The sequence below is a fragment of the Mytilus galloprovincialis genome, chromosome 7, assembly GCF_965363235.1.
Source record: "Mytilus galloprovincialis chromosome 7, xbMytGall1.hap1.1, whole genome shotgun sequence".
NCBI lineage: Eukaryota > Metazoa > Mollusca > Bivalvia > Mytilida > Mytilidae > Mytilus > Mytilus galloprovincialis.
Genome location: NC_134844.1, coordinates 56,836,962 through 56,859,477, shown reverse-complemented (window position 1 = coordinate 56,859,477; position 22,516 = coordinate 56,836,962).

Genomic DNA, 22,516 nt, shown 5'->3' with positions numbered 1-22,516 from the left:
GCATTTGTCAATCTTGTTTCTTTCTGAAAACCATTAGTCGTACCCTTCGACCCTAATTAAATTGTTAAAAGAAATGTATGAAGGTCAGGTACTCATTCTAGTAAAATACGATGGTTGTCCTCATATATGGCCTATAAATTTGACGCAAAAAATATTTAAATGGAGGCACCAGAAATAAGCCAAATTAATGATATTCTTTATTAGAGTGCACTAATATGACGCCATAATAACATCCCAATTTTTCCTATACAATAGCACATGATGAACTAAAGTTTATAACACGTAACTTAAGATTTTTTTCTAAAAAAGTGGAACAGATTAATTGGAAAACAGTTAGTATTTCCTCTATTTATATACATCTAGTTAACATGGTAGTTGATAGATATCATAGATTTAAAAGGTCAATGTATATTATATTGTCAAAGCTAACCATATTGAGTTTAGGTGTGTAGAGATGGACAAAAATTGCTAAATGTACATGTTTCTACAATGCGCTATGGCATAATTCAATGACTGAAACCAACGTCATATTATAAACTATAAATAGCCCACGGACATGAACTAATTCCAACAGATGAATCCAAATCTTTTTAAAAAAAACAGATTGCAGCGTTTAAATTGTCAGTTCTGAAGCATTGAGTCAATGGCAATGATGCACAGTAATTATATATTAGAAGGAACACATTTCTAGTTTTATTACACTAAAAGAAATCTTTTGACAACTTTAGGCAAGCCTGTTGGTACATTCGTTCTATACCAAATGCGTACATAAAACGCTATACTTTGTTTGATTGATTGATTGGTGTTTAACATCAACTATAACACTATCATGCTATTTCGTTGAGGTCTGTGTTTATTGATACAGAAAATCGGTGGGCAAGAAGAGAACCTCCGCACTCTGATAGGAAAACTGACAATTCTAGTCATTTACGATTTGGGGTCGAACGCACCTACCACACGCAAAACTCACCACATCCTTCTTGACAGGCTAGTGAAACCAGGGTTTGACAACGCACACCACTCTTCAACATAGGCCCCTAAAACATTATTCATCAAACGTATTTTTTGTGTGCAGATGACCGATGCAAAATACACTTGGTTAACTGAATGGAAGGTTAAGGTCAGGTAACAGTAAACGGGCTATATCGCAGATTTTGCTGAAATTTTGCATGCAATCTTGGCTCGTCGAATTACAATTGCAAATCGAAAAAATAAAGCATTAATTCCTTTTATTATTTCAAATATTACAGATTTATTTCTTTTGATATGGGTGAATATTTGTATGGAAAGTACATAAAAGCATATGGTCATCGACTTCGTTTTTTGCATAATGCTCAATTTGTTACCTCTTTGTAGTGCAAAACGTCATAAATCAACGTTTTACGGCCTGCAACGAGATGACGTTACGATTATTTCGACGTTTTATCGGATTTTTTTCACACAATACACCACTTGGAATGATGTTTACCTTCAAAATAAAGTCGATGAACCTATCTTTATCTTGTATCGTTAACACGGAAATTTATGTATCAACAACATATAGTTTTTTTAAGAAAAATCTTTGGAGTAGATTTAGAGATTTGACTATTTTAAGACAAATTTTAGAAGGTTTTTCGCCGATTTTTTGTGATTTCTATACAAATGTTCACCCATTTTGTAAGAATTCAATCAGATATATTTCAAATGACAAATATGAGGAATGTTGTATTTGGTTTTTTTTTCAGTTGAAGTTCCTCCATCCAGAGTTAAGGAAAATTTTACTGAAATCTGTGACATAGCCCATTTACTGTTTCTTGACCTTAATTATCACTTTTTCCAAATGATACCCTTAACTTATAAATATTCGGAATTATTCGCCATAATGGTTCTATCAACGTTAATCCCCGTGAGTGTAACACGTTATTTCCAATATGTTGATTAGTATTCCTTGAGTTTACCTCACTGTTGTCGTCATGATATTGTCAAAACACAAATTACATACATGCATAAAACATGTATAATCAGAAAAGTATAATTAACCAATTATAACATGTTTATATACTGTAACACACGATTATGTAACTGACGAATTTGTAAAAAAAAGTAAAAGTAGTCAACTATGCTCTATTCTGTGTTCAAAAGACTTCTTTTATGTTTCACTTGTTTTGTTAAAGTCTTTTTTAATCATGATGTGTATATTGAAAAAGATTCTATAATAGCCAGATTTTTAGTATAGAGTAAAATCACAAAAATACTGAACTCCCCAGAAACATTCATTAAGGAAAGCTCCTTATCAAATGGCAAAATCAATAGCTCAAACCGATCCAACGAATTATATTTTATATGTTTTTCGAGAGATATAATTATGATATGTCTCATGTGATGTTTGCGTAACTTTTTTCGACTGTATATTAAAATACGTACAATACAATATTTGCACCAAATAACTGTCGATTCAATTATATGTTCTAAACTTCTAAAATAGGTAAATTAAATTTCAAAGGTAAATATTATGAAATAAGATCTCCATAGAATACATACAATTCAAATGTTAACTTATAAAATTTGGTTCCAACTAGCTATTTAAATTCATTTCAATGTTGAATGCCGTACGGTGAGATTCACTTATTGGTTTCTGTGTCATTTAGTGTCTTATGGAGACTTCATTGACAATCACACTACATCTTTTTTTTTATAAACACTTATTTTACCAAATCAAATACCTGAATGTGTGAATAGTTAAACCGATTTTTCGTACATTTCAATAGTCTCATACAAAAGGACACTCATTTCGCAATTTCTTCTATCGCTTAACTGAATGCATCATTTGAAAGTTTTCAGAATTGACAAAAGCAGAAAGAAAGGATCCAAGTTGTTTACAGTTCAACGGGTAGATCGCGATCGGTTTGTAATCTTCATATTTTCCTCAAACAATTCTGGATATGTATTGACCTTAAACGAATGCAAATTAAACTTTATTAGATAAAAATAATTCTACGAACTTCATATTATATAACTGGTTTACATTTATTATTGGCTCAATGCGCAGGGCAGTAGATGTATATTTATAAAATGAAGGGGGTCATCTCACTGTCATTTCAGCGATCTACGGTAAGTTTTTACGGTGTATTTTGATGTGCCATTTCGAACCGTCCGTAAACAAAAAAGACCATATGTTTTTACATACATTTCTTATCAATTTTCCAAAATTCTAAATTATTCTAGATTGATTCAAATAATTCCTTGTTTAGATGTCATATGAATATAAATATATATATATATATATATAAAGTGCCTAGAAAATCAACCTAACGATGTTAGAGTAGATTTGATTCGTAACTTCCTCCCCGGCGCCGGGGCTGGAACCTGTACTTTTTTCTAACTTCTACGACAACACCGCCTAGCATTGTGCAGAGAGAGACCTTATTCCCTCCTCTAACTCTAGCTTATAAAAAAATAAGCTTTCGTTTCGGGAGGTGCTACCTTCGTGTAGGAATTAATCAAGGATCTCTGATACAATACACGAAGTATTTATTTTTAGTGTACAGAAATGATCATCCACTCATCTCTTCAGTATAATTGCAGGATGCTAATCTATTTTTAGAAGCATACAATCACTGTAAATAAATATATGTATATGTCTGCCTGTGTGTAGTGACAACTGCAAATTATACCTTGTCCATCGGATTTCTTATGATTAAGAAATATCAGGCCTTAGAATATGTATAAAGTGCCTAGAAAATCAACCTAACGATGTTAGAGTAGATTTGATTCGTAACTTCCTCCCCGGCGCCGGGGCTGGAACCTGTACTTTTTTCTAACTTCTACGACAACACCGCCTAGCATTGTGCAGAGACCTTATCCCCTCCTCTAACTCTAGCTTATAAGAAAATAAGCTTTCGTTTCGGGAGGTGTTAGGAATTAAACAAGGATCTCTATATATACAACTCGTCTAAACATCAACCCAACAATGTTAGATCTGTTAATTTGCTTTCGCAAATTTTTTGTTCTTCCCTCGCCGGGATTCGAACCCATGCCTCTGAGATATCGTGACACGAAATCGCCTGCACTGTAGTCGTCCCGCTAGACCACACGACCACCTTGGCTTCACAAAAATAAAGCTTTCGGTGGACGTGTGTTACCTTTTCTAGTCAATTTTAATCTAGCATCGCACTACAGTACATGATATATAAGACATGGAGATGTTATTGTTACAGATCAGTTCAATTATCTATAGTAAAGGATTCTACAAATTAATGCAAGATACAGTCACAGAAAATGGTTATAGTTATAAGTACGTCTGAGTCAGTGACAACTCTACAACAGATTAATCCATCGGATCACCAGCAAAGATGGTGATACATGGCTGTGTACATTATGTATATACAACTCGTCTAAACATCAACTCAACAATGTTAGATCTGTTAATTTGCTTTCGCACATTTTTTGTTCTTCCCTCGACGGGATTTGAACCCATGCTACTTAGATACCGTGACACCAGGAATAATCATATAAAGATTTAAAAATTGAGAAGGTCATGCCGGCGGAATGGGTTCCTTTACCTAAATAGATAAAGGCAGCAGTAGTATACCGCTATTCAAAAGACATAAATCGATTGAGAGAAAACAAATCTGGGCTACAAATTAAAACCGAGAGAAACACATCAACTATCACTGAAATACAAGGGAACAACAGAAACACTTAAGTGCAACCAAAAAAAAAACCAACATACATAGAAACGAAGTTTTTGATAACAACTGCCAAATTCCTGACTTAGGTCAAGACATTTAAAAAATGTTTGGTTGAACGTGGTTTTATGGCTAGCTAAACCTCCCGACTATATTGCAATGTTACAAAATATCGCTAAAATTAAGAAAAAAAGAAGTTGTCAAAATTCCATACTATTAATCACCGGTTATATTTTTTAATACAATCAGTCAAGCATACCACTAAACAGGATTGCTCTATTATAAATAACTCGTTTTGTATAAATTAAGAGATTAGGTTATATTTTTATCAATGTCCATAAGTTTAAAATCACCACAGCCCGCTTATATATTGAATCAAGCGATAAATTTAAAAATGGGAATATGTATGATAATATATACGAAATAAAAACAACATGTGTTTACCTAATTTCAGATTTCCGACATTTAAAGTGTGTTGCTATCAATTATTATTTATTACAAAAAGACGTCCTTATTGTTTATTTAATACATGTAAGTGATCAGATCATAAACATGATAAACACCCACACGCGAGTTCAAACTACCGTTATTTTATTTCACAATACCTGGTATTGATATACAAAGCAACTGTATATTATCTGGTACAAATACACGATTCGTTTAATTCCTAGAAAGAATTTAGTCCTTCCAAGATACGCATGAAAGAATTCTGTGTTCATAATTTTGAAGTTTTTTATGTTGTGTCTTGTTAACTATTATTTTTTGTCTGTCTTAACCTATTTTAGCCAAAGAGTTGTCAGTTTATTTTCGATCTATGAGTTTGAATGTCCCTCTGGTATCTTTAACACCACTTTTATATAATTCAAAGAAACGACCCGGTCGTTTTAAAACTAAACGGAATGATTTCAAGAATTTTTATCATTACAATCTTATGTAAATGGGTACAAATTGTAAAGATCGGTAAGTACATATACGATTAAACATGCTTAATCAATATGCATTTAAATATAAATACCTGGCTTATTGTAATGTCCTTACATTCATCCAAAGACGAACAATGTGTTTTAGTTTAAACATTTTTTTAACTTAAATCATTGGTCTTTTATGAATGAAATCGTGTATGTTGGTCGTATTAAAAAAGCTTTACCATATATTTTTTTCATACCAAATACACAACAGGTTGTGTTATGTGAAAAGTCACAAAACATCCTTCCAACTGTTATTGATGGGTCTTTAAAGTTTTCTTGCAACTTTTATTGAAGCCAATGCTGTAAGTCTTCCGCAACATATCCACATTATTTCTAAAACGCTATACGTTGTTCGCTTGGCTACATTTATCGCACTAGGAATTTACTTTTGACAATCTCATTAATTTCTACAAGATTAAAAGAATTTAACTGCAAATACAACTAAGAAGAGGTGGTATGATTGCATTACTTAGAACATGTAAAAGAAATAAGTACAATCACAAATATGCTGCACTCCGAAGAAATGCAAAAATGGAAAGTCCCTTATCAAATGGCAAAATCAAAAGCTCAAACTCATCAAACGAATGGATAACAACTGTCATATTCCTGTTACCGGCATTTTTCTATGTAGAAAATGGTCGATTAAACCTGTTTTATAGCTAGCCAACCCCCTCACTTGTATGGTTAAATCATATTCCTAGGAGGCATCAATGTGATATGTTGTTTTAAAAGCATATGTATAACTTGAATATCAACTGACTTTAAAAGAGAAATGTGTGTAACCTAATTGGATTAAAATGCTATACAACTATCTTTTATTGTTGATCGACCGGAAAAAAATGGCATTTGTATTTCAGTACAATGACAATCCAAAGTTTATATAAAATTCATCGTGTTGTCTTAACGTACTGGAATGTCTTACAAGATGAATAGGTCTTTTACAATGATATGAATGGAAAAACCAGAAATGACGTTCAGAAGATCTTTAAAATAGAGATGATGTTTATCCAGTTGTATCTGATCGCATTAAATATCTATGGACCAGGGCAACGTTTTTTTTTTTTCCAAATGGCATATTTATAAAATATGATCACTTGCAATACATGCTAAAATGGTTCTTAACTAAGAATTGAACAAAATGCATCAGATTCTTCTTGTCTTGTTATAATTTTGAAATGTTCATGAAATAGATATCGATTGATATCATGCATATATCATTACAAAAACTATTTATTTAAAACCAAGTTTCGTGCAAAAGTATCTTAATGGCATTGAGTCTAAATCGTTGCTACATGCATATGTTATTACTTCCATTTTAATAACAATTACAGGTGCTATCATGCATTGGGACATTGTCTGTGACTACCTATCAAAGTTATTCTAACAAAAGAAAACAAGAGGAAACGATGGTTAAACTGGAACAAAAATTGATGGCTGAATTGGAAAGAAAGCAAACGGACACAATGACTAAATTTGGTAAACGACGAGAAGAAACTTGTGAATGAACAAGCAGGCACGATAAAAAAAAAAGAAAGGGCCACGTTAGCTGAATTAATAGAAACGGGAAAGAAAACATTAACTGCATTGATAGGACAAGGAAAGGATACTTTAACTGAACAATCAAAAACGATAGCAATGGAGAAGGCGGCGTTACTGCACCTTTTCTCACTAAAATGATATTTGATAAACTGTAAATTAAGAAAAGAAATAAAAATCGGTTGATTGTCTTTTCGTTGTTTTTGTCTGTGGCTATCGTTGTGTTGTTTGTTTCTCTCTGAATCATGCCATATATGATTATCCATTGTGCAAAACTTAACATAATTCCCCATTCTCAATTAAATGCACGATTTTAGATATTCGATTTTTTGTGTTGTTCCCGTCTTAAAGGAGATAGACATTAAAGATCTCATCATAGAATTATGTATATAACTTTTAACAAACCATTGTTTAAACCAGGTCAGACATCTTTTTCAGATTGATCTTCAACAACGGTTATTTAAGGTGGGATGAATCATATGAATAAAATACGTCATACATGGCTCCAATTAAAACACCGATTATGCATTTATAGCTCAGACCTTCAAACATGCCCACTACTGGCAGTTGATATCATAGCAAACAATGCAAGGTGTATCACTTTTTTTTAAAATGGGGAAAGTGATTTACATAATGTATTCATAATTGAAAAGCTATGGTTTATCATTTGTCCGTTTGAAAAAAGATATGAATATTTATAGTGTTATGATGTGGTTTCAACGAAATGAAAAACATTCTTTTGCAAACGCTATACTTATCGAATTGTTGATTTTGATTGACCAAATATGTCAAACTTATATTGATTATACTTTTGTTAGTAAAATCTGGCAGTTTTGTTACTCGATAGAAATTTCTTATTGTATGTCATGCTATCGAAGCAAATTGTTTGTTTAACAAATGTATAAATTTTGTTGGAGACAGATGAAGTTCTATATGAACGAAATATTCTATTTAAATGAAGACTATTAAGTTTTACATGTTTTATATGACAAGGGATATGTAAATAAATTGCAAAATTGAAAAGGTTGTATGCAGAGAATTGGTATCGGAATCGGTTTGTCTTTAGATGATACTTCATTAGACCTGATGCTTGTGACGACTATTTGACGACATCTAGCTAATAAACATAATCTCTGAGGTAGAACTTTATTTGATAATCTACTTTTCCGAAAACATTGTTGAATCTTTGAATTCTTTTGATGAGCAAAAATGTAGAAGGAGTATCATACACATGATCAACACATTCCTGTTAGTATTAACTGACCAAACAAATAATAATTTTCATTTACGACAGATGAAATTTTTTGGACGTAAACGTAACAGGTACACTCAAGACCAAGTATTTTAAAACCAGCGTTGATAAGATACTTTAGTACATATATTAACGACTTAGTACTGGACGTAAATATAATTGACGAACCTTCAAAGGTCAATTTTACAGAAAGGAGAATGTACTTTAGTTCCTTAATAAGTCTTGAATTTCTCAACGGAGACAATTCAAAATGTATTTGATAACTCATCATAGACAAATGACTATTTGTTTACTATGAATACCCTCTGGGTCGTGGGTCTATTCAGAGAAATTTCTAGCGATTACAATTCATAATTTCAGATATACCATTTGCTTTTTTCCTAGAACTTAAAATACTGATCTCGTAATGAAAGTGTGCATACAAAACGCATATACAAATCGTAATTTCCCAGTGACGGTAGCATTTACATTATCAGTACAAAGGCATTGGGTTCATATGTTGATAATAATACACTAGCAAGGTAACAAGTCTAATTGATTTATTATACTTTTAATTGTATGACACTTTTTTGTGATAAAATTAAGAAAAAACGATCTATATTGAATGCGTAAGAAAAAAAACATTCGGCATAACAAGTAATTACTGTAATACAAATGTCCGGTGCAATAAAATACCCATTTCTTATCATAATTTCCAATTATTTGCCATAATGTTATTCTCAATGTTAATGCAAAAGGGAGTGCAATGCTTTATTTCCAAAATATTGGCTTGTGTTTCTGGATTTAATCATACTGTTATCGTCTTTATATTTGCAAACAATTTCATACACTTAAAAACAAGGTATAATTAATCAGTCATAACAGTAGTACAACAGATACTGTAACACAGGATTATTTAAATGAAGACTATGTATAGACAATATCAAGTAAAAGTAGTAAGATACGCGATATTTAGTGTCATGCAGACTTCTGTCATCTTTCACTTGTTTTTAGCTAGCATAAAAACCAGGTTCAATCCACCATATTCTACATAAGATAATGCCTGTGTCAAGTGAGGAATATGATAGTTGTTATTCATTCGTTTGATGTGTTTGAGCTTTTGTTTTTGTCATTTGATTAGGGACGATCCGTTTTGAATTTCCTTAGAGTTCAGTTTTGTTGTGAGTTCACTTTTTGACATACTATTTCTGACCATGGTGTATTTTTAAAACGATTATATAATAGCCATCCCAATAGTATTTTAAGTATTAATGAGATATATGATTATGATCTGTCTCATGTGATGTCGGCGAAATTATTATTCGACTGTAACAGTATTTGTACCAATTAACTGTTGATGCAGTTTGAATTGAAGAATATTGATGTGATTGAACAGAAATTGAAAGTATTCTTTAATATATATATATATATATATATATATATATATATATATATATATATATATATATATGGAGTATTGAAAAGGATAAAGCACATGTGGTGAGTACAAATGTATTACGAAGCATAATATATGTGGTAATTTACTAATGTAACTAATATGCACAGACATAGATTGAAATAATAATTACCAAAAAAAAAAAATTGTATTTCTTTCTATTAAAACAACATATTGTTCACTATTTATTACACACGATACAATAATAGTAGTATATTTGGAATCGAACACACCTTTCGTTTAGAGCAGTAGAACTAAGTATATCTTCCAATATTTTTTCGATAAAGAGTTTAATTTTCGTTTTGCATATATACTTTATATCCAAGCGTAGCAGAAGAAGTTTTAATTCGTTTTTCATGTGCAGTTTTAGCAAAGCCTGTATAGACTGCACATTCAGTTTAATTTTATCGAATTTGCATTTATTACGTATTTTCTAAATAGCCCATTTGAAATAAAATATCATTGCATTAACAATGGTATTATTCGAATTCTCTGTGCAAATTCCTAATAGAATATCTTTTTCAACGAGAACCTCGTCGCTTATAATGTTACATCCCATCGAATTGGAGATAAAGGATACTTCAGATACAGTTAAGTCGGCTTCATATCTAACTTACATCTAGAAATTGACAATGAGGGTCGGTTGAAAACAAAACTTTACGACAGAAGAGATGATTTCAGCTTTCCAATTGTGAACTTGCCATTTCTAAGTAGCAACATTCAAGCAGCACCTGCATACGGGTTATATATCTCCCAATTGATACGATATTTCCGTGCTAGCATTTCCTATCATGATTTTCTTGATAGAGGGTTACTGCTCACAAGGAATCTATTAAATCTAGAGTTCCAAATGGTGAAGTTGAAATCATCCCTTCGTAAATTTTACGGACGCCATCACGAGTTGGTTGACCGTTATGGAATAACCGTTTCACAAATGATATCGGATATGTTCCTTACGTCGTAACTACAATCCCCTTCCCTTTCATGAATGTGACCTACCGAATTAGACTATTTAGTGGATTTGTAATCACATAAGCAACACGACGGGTGCCACATGTGGAGCAGGATCTGCTTACCCTTCTGGAGCACCTCAGATCACCCCTAGTTTTTGGTGGGGTTCGTGTTGTTTATTCTTTAGTTTTCTATGTTGTGTCATGTGTACTATTGTTTTTCTGTTTGTCTTTTTTCATTTTTAGCCATGGCGTTGTCAGTTTGTTTTAGATTTATGAGTTTGACTGTCCCTTTGATATCTTTCGTCCCTCTTTTACAAAGTTGTAAATTTCTAACAACCGTTTCTATTAATGGTTTAACATTGTTACATTGATAAAATAAATTTTATTTATTTCATCACATAAGTGACATTTTCCATTTGACATATGCATTATTTGCAGTCTGTTTTCTGTATATATAATCCTGTGTATACATTTCCATTGAAATTCTTTAACTTTTATATTAATATTCATTTTACTTAGATTTAGCCAAATGTTTTCCTAATTTATATACTCTCTATACAAATTTTCCCATTTTGTTTGACACTTAGGGGTCTCAGTTATGTTAATGTTTAATTGAAGATATTTTAATGTCAAATCCTTGATTTTAATGATTTTTTTTGTATGGATTTTAAAAAAAATCATCTATAACTTATTTTTGGAATCAAATTTTAAAGTATCTCCAGTTTAAATCAACACATGTTTTCTCAGTGAACCGGATATACGATAGTGATTTTATACAGTGATGCTATTTAAAATATAATTATGTATGTAAAACTATTGTATAAACTCATTTGATATTTTCCCTGGTCAAGTGAGGCTGTTAAAATACAGGAGCCCCTAAGTATGCGACCTTGGCTACTTAGGTATTTATATATCAGGAAATGATTGAATGAAATATTTGTTATCGTAAAAAAAAAACAAAAAAAAAAAACTGTTGATGCAGTAATATTAATTTGTTATAACTTCTTAAATATGTTGTTTCAATCCCAAGGTAAATATTATGAAATAAGAACTGAAAAGCATACTACAATTTTAAGTTTATATCGTTTCGTTCAAACTATCTATTTATAATTATTTAAACACTAGTATGACCAAATCAAATACCTGAAGGTGTAAACCGTACATTTTAATAGACTAATGCAAAAGATCATACATTTCACAATTTCTATTATTGCTGTATCAAATGAATTGTTGGAAAAAGTCCAGGAATTGACAAAAGCTGAATGACAAGATCGAATTATTAAGTTCTTAAACGGGTATATCGGTTTATGATTTTTATCTCTTCCTTTATAAGTTCGGTATGTTTATAGACTTTAAATGAATGAAAATTCAAGTTAACTTCAATGTAGGAGGACCATTGTTCTGAGAACTTCTTATTATACAACTGTTTTACATATATTTGTGGTACAACGCACAACACAGAAAATATATCATTGTATTTTTTGTGAATTAGAACAAAACACTTTTTTAACCATTGAAAACATGTTTTGTAATTATGGACGCAAAATGACTTAAAATGGATTGTTAAATCAATTATCATAAGCGACCGAATGAGTACTTCTCTTGAGATTTAAAACTTTTGAAATCGTCAAACCGAAAACTTAGATACATGTACAACTTGGTAAAATATGATAAAAAAATACAAAGTATCGAATCAAAGTTCTCAAGGATTGTTAAACAAATATGTGTAATATTGAGAATGTAAATGGGGATGTGTCAAAGAGACAACAACCCAACCAAAAGAGCAAAAACTGCCTCAAGCCACAAATGAGTCTTCAACACAGCGAGGAAATTTCGCATCCGCAGGTTCAATGAAAATTGACGGAGGCTGGAGGCTCCCGACTTTGGACAGTCGCAAATATGTCACTTTATAAAATTAACGCAGACGAAAGAATTAACTTAAACATATGTTGGATATTATATAATATAATTCAAACCTGTATAATATGGAATTGCATGTCATATTTAACCCGGGCTTTCAAGACCACTTTTTACAATGTCTGTTTTTGACAAAATTACTTCACGTAGAAACCTTTACTATTATATCAATCTCCAGGCTCTTTAAACATTACTTACTGTCGACCTCTTTTGGAATGTTTTTTTCTCTCTCTATCTGTCACCACTTTTTTTTTACAAAGACATTACAATAACCATTGCTATTGGAGGTATATTACAAAAATTAAATCTCATTGACTCGGGTTATGTTGTACTTTACGGACGAAAATCGTCCAAAGAAACATTAAATATTCCAAATATTGATTTAAACTACTGAATGAGAAATCGTTGTTTGAGGTCCTTTTTTTTGTTCGGTATAGCATGTAAAGTCATGTATTTATACAAATGTTTTTCATTAAGATCGATAACGAAAATAAGATGAACTCACGCTAAAGATAGAAATACATATGCACTCATTGCATCAGTGTAAGACAACATTTCACTATAAATGATATCTTTTTTTTTCAAAATACTTGTTTCAACACGGAAACAGATATTCATTTTTACCTGGTCTTTATAAGATAAATAATCTTGATACAAACCGAACAATGGTTTGTTTTACTTATGTTGTAAAATAACTAATATTTCCCACTAAATGAATTTGTTCTCAATGAATTAAAAGTGACAAGATATGTATGGTCGAACTGTAATGCACACTAATCTTCCTTCATGCTGATGATACGTTTATTTTGGACCCAAACAAGGTCATTTTTTGTTTGTTTCTTTAAAATGAATGTGTTGGATTTGCAATGCTATATAGTTTACTCTAAAACTTATTCTTTAAGAATAACTGCGACTGCAATCACAAAGAGCGACTTTGGAATATAAATATAGTTATTTCGGACTTCTGACAGTCAGTTAAATCCTTGAAAAGTGGGGAGTCTAATTGTCAGCAATCTCCTGTGAAATGGTACCGTAACATGCGATGCCACGTGTGCATTAAGAACCCTTCCCTTTCTATATTTACGTGTCCTTTGTCATTTGTTGTGAATTCCGGACATTCGGTGTTCGTTAATTGTTTAAGTTTTCTAGTTTAAATTGTTTTACAAATTGTCATGGGTACGTCTTAGGTACCTCAGTCCATAACCGACATCCGCAAACGGTTGGGCAAAACAGAAAAAAGAGGTAAATCTAGTCCAAATAGTTATGACGTCTGGCAAGGCTATTTAAAAAAAAATTTCTGGGACACCTTTATACGACGTATATTTGGACTAGGACTAATCTTACCATTGACTCGGTGATAATTTGCCAGGGCTAATTATTCTTCATCAAAACCACCTTTAAACATGTTAAATTTCAATTAATCATCCCTACCAAATATATTTTTTGTTGGTCTGTAATAGTCCATTTAATTATAATGACGTAGGGCAAGACTTTTTTTATCTGAGACGCCCGTAGGAAGGCGTCCCAGAAAAAAATCAAAATAACCTTGCTTAATGTCATAATTATTTGGACTACGTCTTTAATAGCAGTTCATGTTGTTCAGATAATTGTAACGTCTTACAAGGCTAGCTATTTCATTTTTCGCAGGAAGGCTCAAAGCTAAAATAAAATAGCCTTGCAAGATTAGGTACTGTTTTAGACTAAGAATAGACAAATTTGCTATTATTATTGTGTGCAATATAGATAAAGACTGAGAAAGCATTGACCACTTGAATATTTCGTATATGTATCTATTATGGTGTTGTATTTTGTAATTATTTGGAATAGAAGGAAGAACATTTTACACTGGAGTTGAATTTCTTTATATATAATTAATATACATGTGCATGTAAATACATGTACCACTGATTTCATGATATCATATGTCTAATATCATTCATTATCACAAACTCTATTGTCTGACATTCTTTATATTTCATAAGTCTACATATATCAGTGATTTTCCTCATCTTTTAAATGGGGCTTGGACACTATATTGTCTTCTGCTTAGTGCTGTTGGTATTGTTCAACTTAAATTTTGGGGTCAATATTGGGCAACATTTTCCTTTTTTTTTTTTTCTACTTAAAATTGAGAATTGAAATGGGAATTGCGCATAGAGACAGCAACCCAACCATAGAACAGACAATAGCAGAAGGTCACAAACTTGTTTTCGTGTTTAGACGTTTTATCTTTCTATGTTTCGTGTTTGGTACGATGTTTGCTTCATATGCCCCCTTATTTATTTTCCATGTTTCCTGTCATACTCTTTAATTTTAATTTCTCCTGCTTGTCAAAAAAAGTTATATATTTGTATTTAATATTTATTATGGTCCATGTACATGATGTATTGTTATATACATATTTTTGTTATAAATAAGTGTTGCTAGTTCAAAGTATGGTATCTGTATTATTCTGGAACCAGAAAGGGTTATTCCGTATCCAGCATGATATTAACTCTCTTTCTCTTTTCTTGACGATGTGGGTAGCAGTTGTTATTTTATATTGAGAGCAAAATATTAGAACAAAAGGTCAATTATTTGTGTTTATTTGTGTCCTTTGAATTTAAAAGTCCCCTACGGATACAGAAAGAACGTATGTGGTTATCAGTCTATGGAAGAAGCGTATCGATAAAAACTTTTCTTATATCACATAGCGATATTGTCTAATATCAATTGTAAATATGCAGACATTCCATGCGGAAAATGTTGTTTTCGGCAACGAGAAATTAAGAAAATACTAATTTTAAAACTTATTGTTCAAATATAAACAACAATTTAGTCTAAATATACATGCAGAAGTTAGTTAGAAGCTTAAGTTTATGTCAGTGTAAAATTTTAAGTGCTGTGTTTTTATTATATACATAAATAAACAATGCGATACTTTTAAAATATCAATGCGATACTTTTAAAATATCATAGCGGTGTTTTTGTTATATCAATACTAGTACCGATTAGTATTAATATTAGACTGTTGTACCCATATTTTGACAATTTTACCTATTATGTCTGTTTTGTTCACTCATCGTTGTAAATATGACAGAATTTGATGAGATTGTCATACACGTGAGAGGTGAAGTGCTATAAAACCAGGTTCAATCCACCATTTTCAAAATTTGAAAATGCCAGTACCGAGTCAGAAATATGACAGTTGTTATCCATTCGTTTGGTGTGTTTTATCATTTGATTATACCATTTGATTAGGGACTTTCTGATTTGAATTTTACTCGGAGTTCAGTATTTTTTTAAATTTTACTTCTTAGTAGTATTGTATGTAAATAAGCAGTTTTAAGACCATTGCTTAAATTCAAATTGTTTTTGGTAACATCTTGAAAGCAAATCTAATCAAATAAGAGAGTTTAATAAACAATGCCGTAATCAAATAATCAAATAGCTAAGTATCAAAATGATTGACCTGTACTTTTGAATCTCCTTTTTTTTTTTTAAATTAGACCGTTGGTTTTCCTGTTTGAATGGTTTAACAATAGCAATTTTCTTGTTCCTATGTAGCGTGGTGTTCGCTGTGAGCCAAGGCTCCGTGTTTAAGGACCTACTTTCATCTATAATGGTTTACTTTAAACAAATTATTACTTTGATGGAAAGTTGTCTCATTCGAACTCATGCACCATCTTCTTATATCTATAAATCTTTAAAATTTCCCCTTATAAATAACTGCTTTCCAGTCCTCCAACTGAACAATCTAAATTTATGAATATAGAAAAGATATAAAGATATAGGAAGATGTGGTGTGAGTGCCAATGAGACAACTCTCCATCCAAATAACAATTTAAAAAAAAAGTAAACCATGATTATAGGTCAATGTACGGCCTTCAACACGGAGCCTTAGCTCACACCGAACACCAAGCTATAAAGGGCCCCAAAATTACTAGTGTAAAACCATTCAAACGGGAAAACCAACGGTCTAATCTACATAAAAAAACGAGAAACTAGAAATACGTATATATTACATAAACAAACGACAACTAATGTACCTCAGATTCCTGACTTTGGACAGGTGCAAACATTTGCAGCGGGATTAAACGTTTTAATGGATCCAAACCTTCTCCCTTTTTTCTGAAACAATATCATAACAACACAACATAGAAAAATACACGATAAAATATTTAAAACACAATGAACGAATGAACGACAAAAGACATTTACATCTTATTTCTTTGTGTTCTAAACAATTTTTTTAGTACTCATTGAAGAAATGAATTTATAACAAGCGATACGGATTGTTATTTTGCACTAAGTAAAGTTCGCGTATTTATACGATCGGTTACTAGCCAAAAACGAAAGTCAAATCTCTGTGGCAACAATACATCGGATTACCCTCACGGTCATCGCGATGTAAAAGAGCGTCCACGCGGCGAGCTGATTATGTTCATAGAGATATCAATTTACCAACGGGGAAAAGTCTTTGATATCCAAAAAGAACTGTCTTCCTTCTCAATATCGTTTGGTATGTTAATAATAAATATATTTTCTGTTTGACAAGATTTTTGATTTTCGTTGTATCTGAAGTTGTCCAATTTTTATAGTCTGAGGCTACTCAGTTGGTATCTTCAAAGAGCGGGACATCAGCATTTGTACATTTTAATTTGTTTGGATTATTGATTTTTCCATTTGAATATTCATTGTTATTTGGAGCTGTGTTGGATTGGATTGTTTGAATGAATGTTTCTTTTAAGTAATTATATTTTTTAATGTCTATTTCGATATTACCAAGGTGGGTAGACTATAGCAGTGTGACCAGTAAATTAGAATCTAAAAGGTCGGTAGACGTTTTTGCAACCGCTTTTAAATTCCGCCATTGCATCATCACTTCAAATAGAATTATAAAAAAGAAGATGTGGTAAGATTGCCAATGAGACAACTGTCCACAAGAGACCAAAATAACGCAGACATTAACAATTATAGGTCACCGTACGGCCTTCAACAATGAGCAAAGCCCATACCGCATAGTCAGCTATAAAAGGCCCCAATAAGACAATGTAAAACAATTCAAACGAGAAAATAACGGCCTTATTATATAAAAGAAAAATAAAAGAAAAACAAATATGTAACACATAACCAAACGACAACCACTGAATTACAGGCTCCTGACTTGGGAAAGGCACATACATAAATAATGTGGCGGGGTTAAACATGTTAGTTAGTTGGTTAAACCATGTGATTGAAAACAATAGACTGAACAGGTTGTTAACACTTTCAACTATCAATAGGGTCAAGCAACATTTTCGGAATGATAAGTTCATGTTAGCGTTATTTTGTTACAGTTACGAAATTTTAGTGATGTTGATCCTAAAACATTGAACTGGTCATGATCTAAGATTGTGAATTATGTTTGCAGTTTTCTTGACATGCATTGTGACGTGTCATGGTATTAATTATATATTAGAAAACTATAGCAGTTATATTAGAAAAGTATCGCATTCATAATTTTTTGATATTAAACAATCCTCGCTATGATATAAGACAAATATAGCATTGATATTTTAAAATATAGCAATATCGTTGACTTATAGGTGATTTAGGCGTAGCAAACAATTGAATTCATCTCAATTGCATTCCACTGAATTTGCTACATGATATTTATAGAATGTGTACATCTACAAATTATAAATCGTGCATTTATGCTCTATTTATTCAATAATTCAATTTTCTCGTTTAAATACACCTTGCTTGTTATTACATAAAATAACTCATGAAAATTATACACCAGACGTATGTCATGTTAAATGTCACCCTGTTTTAAGAAGAGTCATTACTTTATACCGAGAAATATGCCTTTCTTCGTACAAATGCTAACATTCGTCTGAAATTTCCCACAATGCAACTCGTTGATATCAGACAATATCGCTCGTTGATATAAGAAAAGCTTTTATCGAATCTCTTCTTCCATAGACTGGTTATAAGGACTTTCAAATTACTATAGTATACATGTAGATATCAATCTTTAAAATCAGATGCAATTCAAGGAAGTTTAAAAGTGACGGCAAAATCTGTATGTCCCTTAAAAATGACTGCAGTCAGCTTGTTATTTTCTGTGCTTCAATGTATGTTTTTGCTTTTTTTCCCCTAGTGTTTCCATGTTTTTTAAACACAAAATCCAAATAATATTATTATTTCTTGAAAGGCTTTGTTAAACTTTAACTGGGATGCCTTCCTCATGTTCCCATCTATGAGTCATATTAGTCTAATGTAATTGCGTCTTTCAATTTAAGTTAATTAATCATAAAATATACATTAAGACGAGCGAAAATTAGCAACATGCGTATCATGGGTTCATTTAATTTCCATTACAAACAAACTTGTGTGGCAAAACAAGTAATTCTTTTATTTAAAAAAAAATATATGATTCATTATCATGATTATACATATTATACACACATACTATTTTTGACATATACATGATATAGCTCTGTAACGGTTTCGGTACTTACATCTTTGGATTTGAAATGTTTGGCTTTGAGCGTTCCTGATGAAGGTAAATCCAGAAAAGCGCTTTAGACGCATGAAATAATTAAAAGTGTTGTTATCAATTTTCCATGCTCCTTATTTTAAAACAAAGGTATATTATTGCATTCTCTTTTCTTTTTTTTAGGTCGCCTGACAATTACAGGACTGAGGTTACAGTATGCCATTCAAGCTTTGATGAAATATAAAGTAATGGTTTGAATTTGGAAAGCTTTATTATAGCATTATAGACAGGTAAATTGTTTATCCTGCAATTATCTAACTATTGTACAATGAGACGACTCTCCTCGAGAGTCCAAGTGAAACAGAACTATAGGTCACCATTTAGGCATTATGGCCTTCACCAATGAGAAAAACACATAAAAGGCCCCAAATCATAAATGTTAATAAACATGTTGAAGAAGAAAACTAATGAAGTATTCCTGTCATTGTTCACATTTGGAAAAGGAGATATAAAACTATTAAGTTAAACATAATACATAAATTTGAATATTTATTACATAATGCGCCTTTTTAAAATGTGTGTTGAAAATTTATTGTTTGTTCAAATGTTGAATGAAGACATTTATACTACTGGTAAAAAGGATAGGAATTATTTTGTTAGCATTTTAAAAGTAACTTTTTGAAGAAGTATGTTGCACTAACTTATGATTACTTTTCTCATGTTGAAATTTCCATTTGATATATACATTGTACATGTATTATATTTGCATTTTCATATTTCAGGGATGAAGACCTTAGACCTGACGTCAGACACCAGTTAAAAGTTACTTATAACTCATCATGGCCATTATGGAAGATCTGATTAAAATTTGTTTAGAAAGCTCCCAAATATGTCCGTGAAAAAAAGAAAAAAGACAGCAATTCTACATAATGTACCGTACTAAGCAGAAGAATTGACAGTTTCAAGACCAAATGAATTGGAATTTAGTGTATTGATGCTGAAAAAACGAGGAATATTAATTGGAAAATTTAACTTCTTTTTCGTCATTATTACCTCAGTTAAAATGAATTCCAAATATACATGTAACAGCCACACATGAATGTTTGAACAAAAAACAAATGGGTATTTTTCTTTGTTTGCATTTATATCATGTAGCTGCTATTTTGTACATATGTACATTTACATACATGTTCATGTGTATCTACGGTAACTTTTCTACCGGTATACTTGGAAATCTGAATTATATTATATTTGTCCTGTCTCCATATATCATGATTCATTCATTTGGTTACCACATTACAATGTATACATGTATGGCAATGAGACAGCATTCCCAACACACAGACAGAAATTACTTTCTTCTTATTTTAAATTTGCATGAATCATATTTATGAACATAGTATACATGGTATAGCTACAATTTGATACAAAAATAAGATGATGTGGTTTAATTGCCAATGAAGTTTTGATTAGCAATTAAGTTGTGATACTTTTTGTGATTTGGTCAGGTAAAGATTTACCCGTGATTTTTGGTAGGCAGTAGTTTTATAAGCGTTTACATGTACATACATGTATCATTTTTACTTTCCTACTGACTTTTTTGTCCTGTCTCCTATATCATGTATATCATTATTCATTCATCTGAAACTTTTGGATTGTGTATATGTAAAAATTGTTATTAAGTTTGTTATTTATGTATTTTTATATATACTGGTACATAGAATTTCTTTTATGCTTACAGAAAAGAAATACCATTTCAATTGGCCCCAATCTCAGCAGGTGATAGGAAAAGTTTTCTGATTTTAACATCTTTAAGATGATCATAAACCTTAATTAAAATATTGTGGCACTCAATAATGAAAACACGATTGATCATGGTGATTGCGCTGAATGTCACGTAAGCACTTGCAGCTATTGCTTGGCTGTCCATTTGTATTGCTGGCCACTTTGTACAGTAGGCAGGATTTTAATACGAAATGAGCGGCATAAAAAAATGGGTCACTATTTCCAACGTCTTGGTAAAATTGTATACTTCACTTTTAAGGTTGAGAAATTAAAGTGATGCATATGACAAGAATGCAGATTGAATCATAGACATGATAGGTACATTCTACATGTACATGTGTCTGATGTAATTTGTTAAACTGGTTATCGCTGTATGATATATATACATGTAGTATAAGCATAAATTATAGAGCTCAATTAACTTTTTTTTTAAAGTTTGAGGTACTCAATGCCACAGCTTCTTATCCTTACTCCAAAAAGGTAGTTTGTGCAAATATTAAAACTTACTCATTCTATGAAAACAGAATTATATATTTCCCCCATGTTAATGCTGGTGTATGCCTTTGAATATTCCAAACAAAATTATTTAAGTAAAAGGAGGGCAGAATAAATTTACCAAGTAACTGTAAGAATGTTATATTTTTAGAATAAGTAAAATATTGCTCCAAATGGGTTGAAAAGGAATATTCTGTCCAACAAAACGCAGGAAATAACAAGGGATCAAACAAAAAAATCATGAATTTCTGAATTCTTTGTAGACTTTGTGAAAATGCAACTTTTTTCAGTAAAATGTTAATGGTTTACAATACACAAACACTAGAAGAGACATAGTAGGCTAATCTATTGATTTATATAATGAACTCAAACTTGTAAAGTCAGAGCTATACAAGCACCCCAGATGCGGAATCCGAATTTGAACAAAAAAGGGGGAGGGATGCGTGCCCCAACACCAGTCGACGTTTGGAGTGCTACACATAAACATATAATAATGACCTGAATAATTCTGAATATGTTTCCTTCAAATGATAAAGCTACCAATACGAGCATATTTGTTTATTCGCTCAATCATATATTATTACATAAAACACCGGTAAAAACAAAATGTACACATAGTTTTTCCGTCAGCCGATCCGACTACTACAGGGTCTTTCAAACGCTTTTTTCTTGCATTTCATGGCGATTATGTTACTACACGTTAAATTAATTGAAAAGTGCAGGTACAAGAGCTACGCCAACCCACTACATTCTGGTAGTTGTAGAAAGGCCACATTTCATTGTTTTCAAAAAGTGCTGCTACTAGTTATATAGCGTTCGTGTAAAAGAAACTTCACAACCCGAAGTGCCAAAAAGTCAATAAATCGATACAATTCTCCATGTTTTATTGTTTTTTATTTACAAAACATCTAAAAAAACAAATAGCAGCACTTTCAAAGTAAAACAAGTTATGCCGATTACAGGGAGACCAAAAACAGGGTGATCCGATTTCATCTTCAACCTGCACTTTTGACTTTTTTGAAACACGTCGTTACTTTCAGTTTTA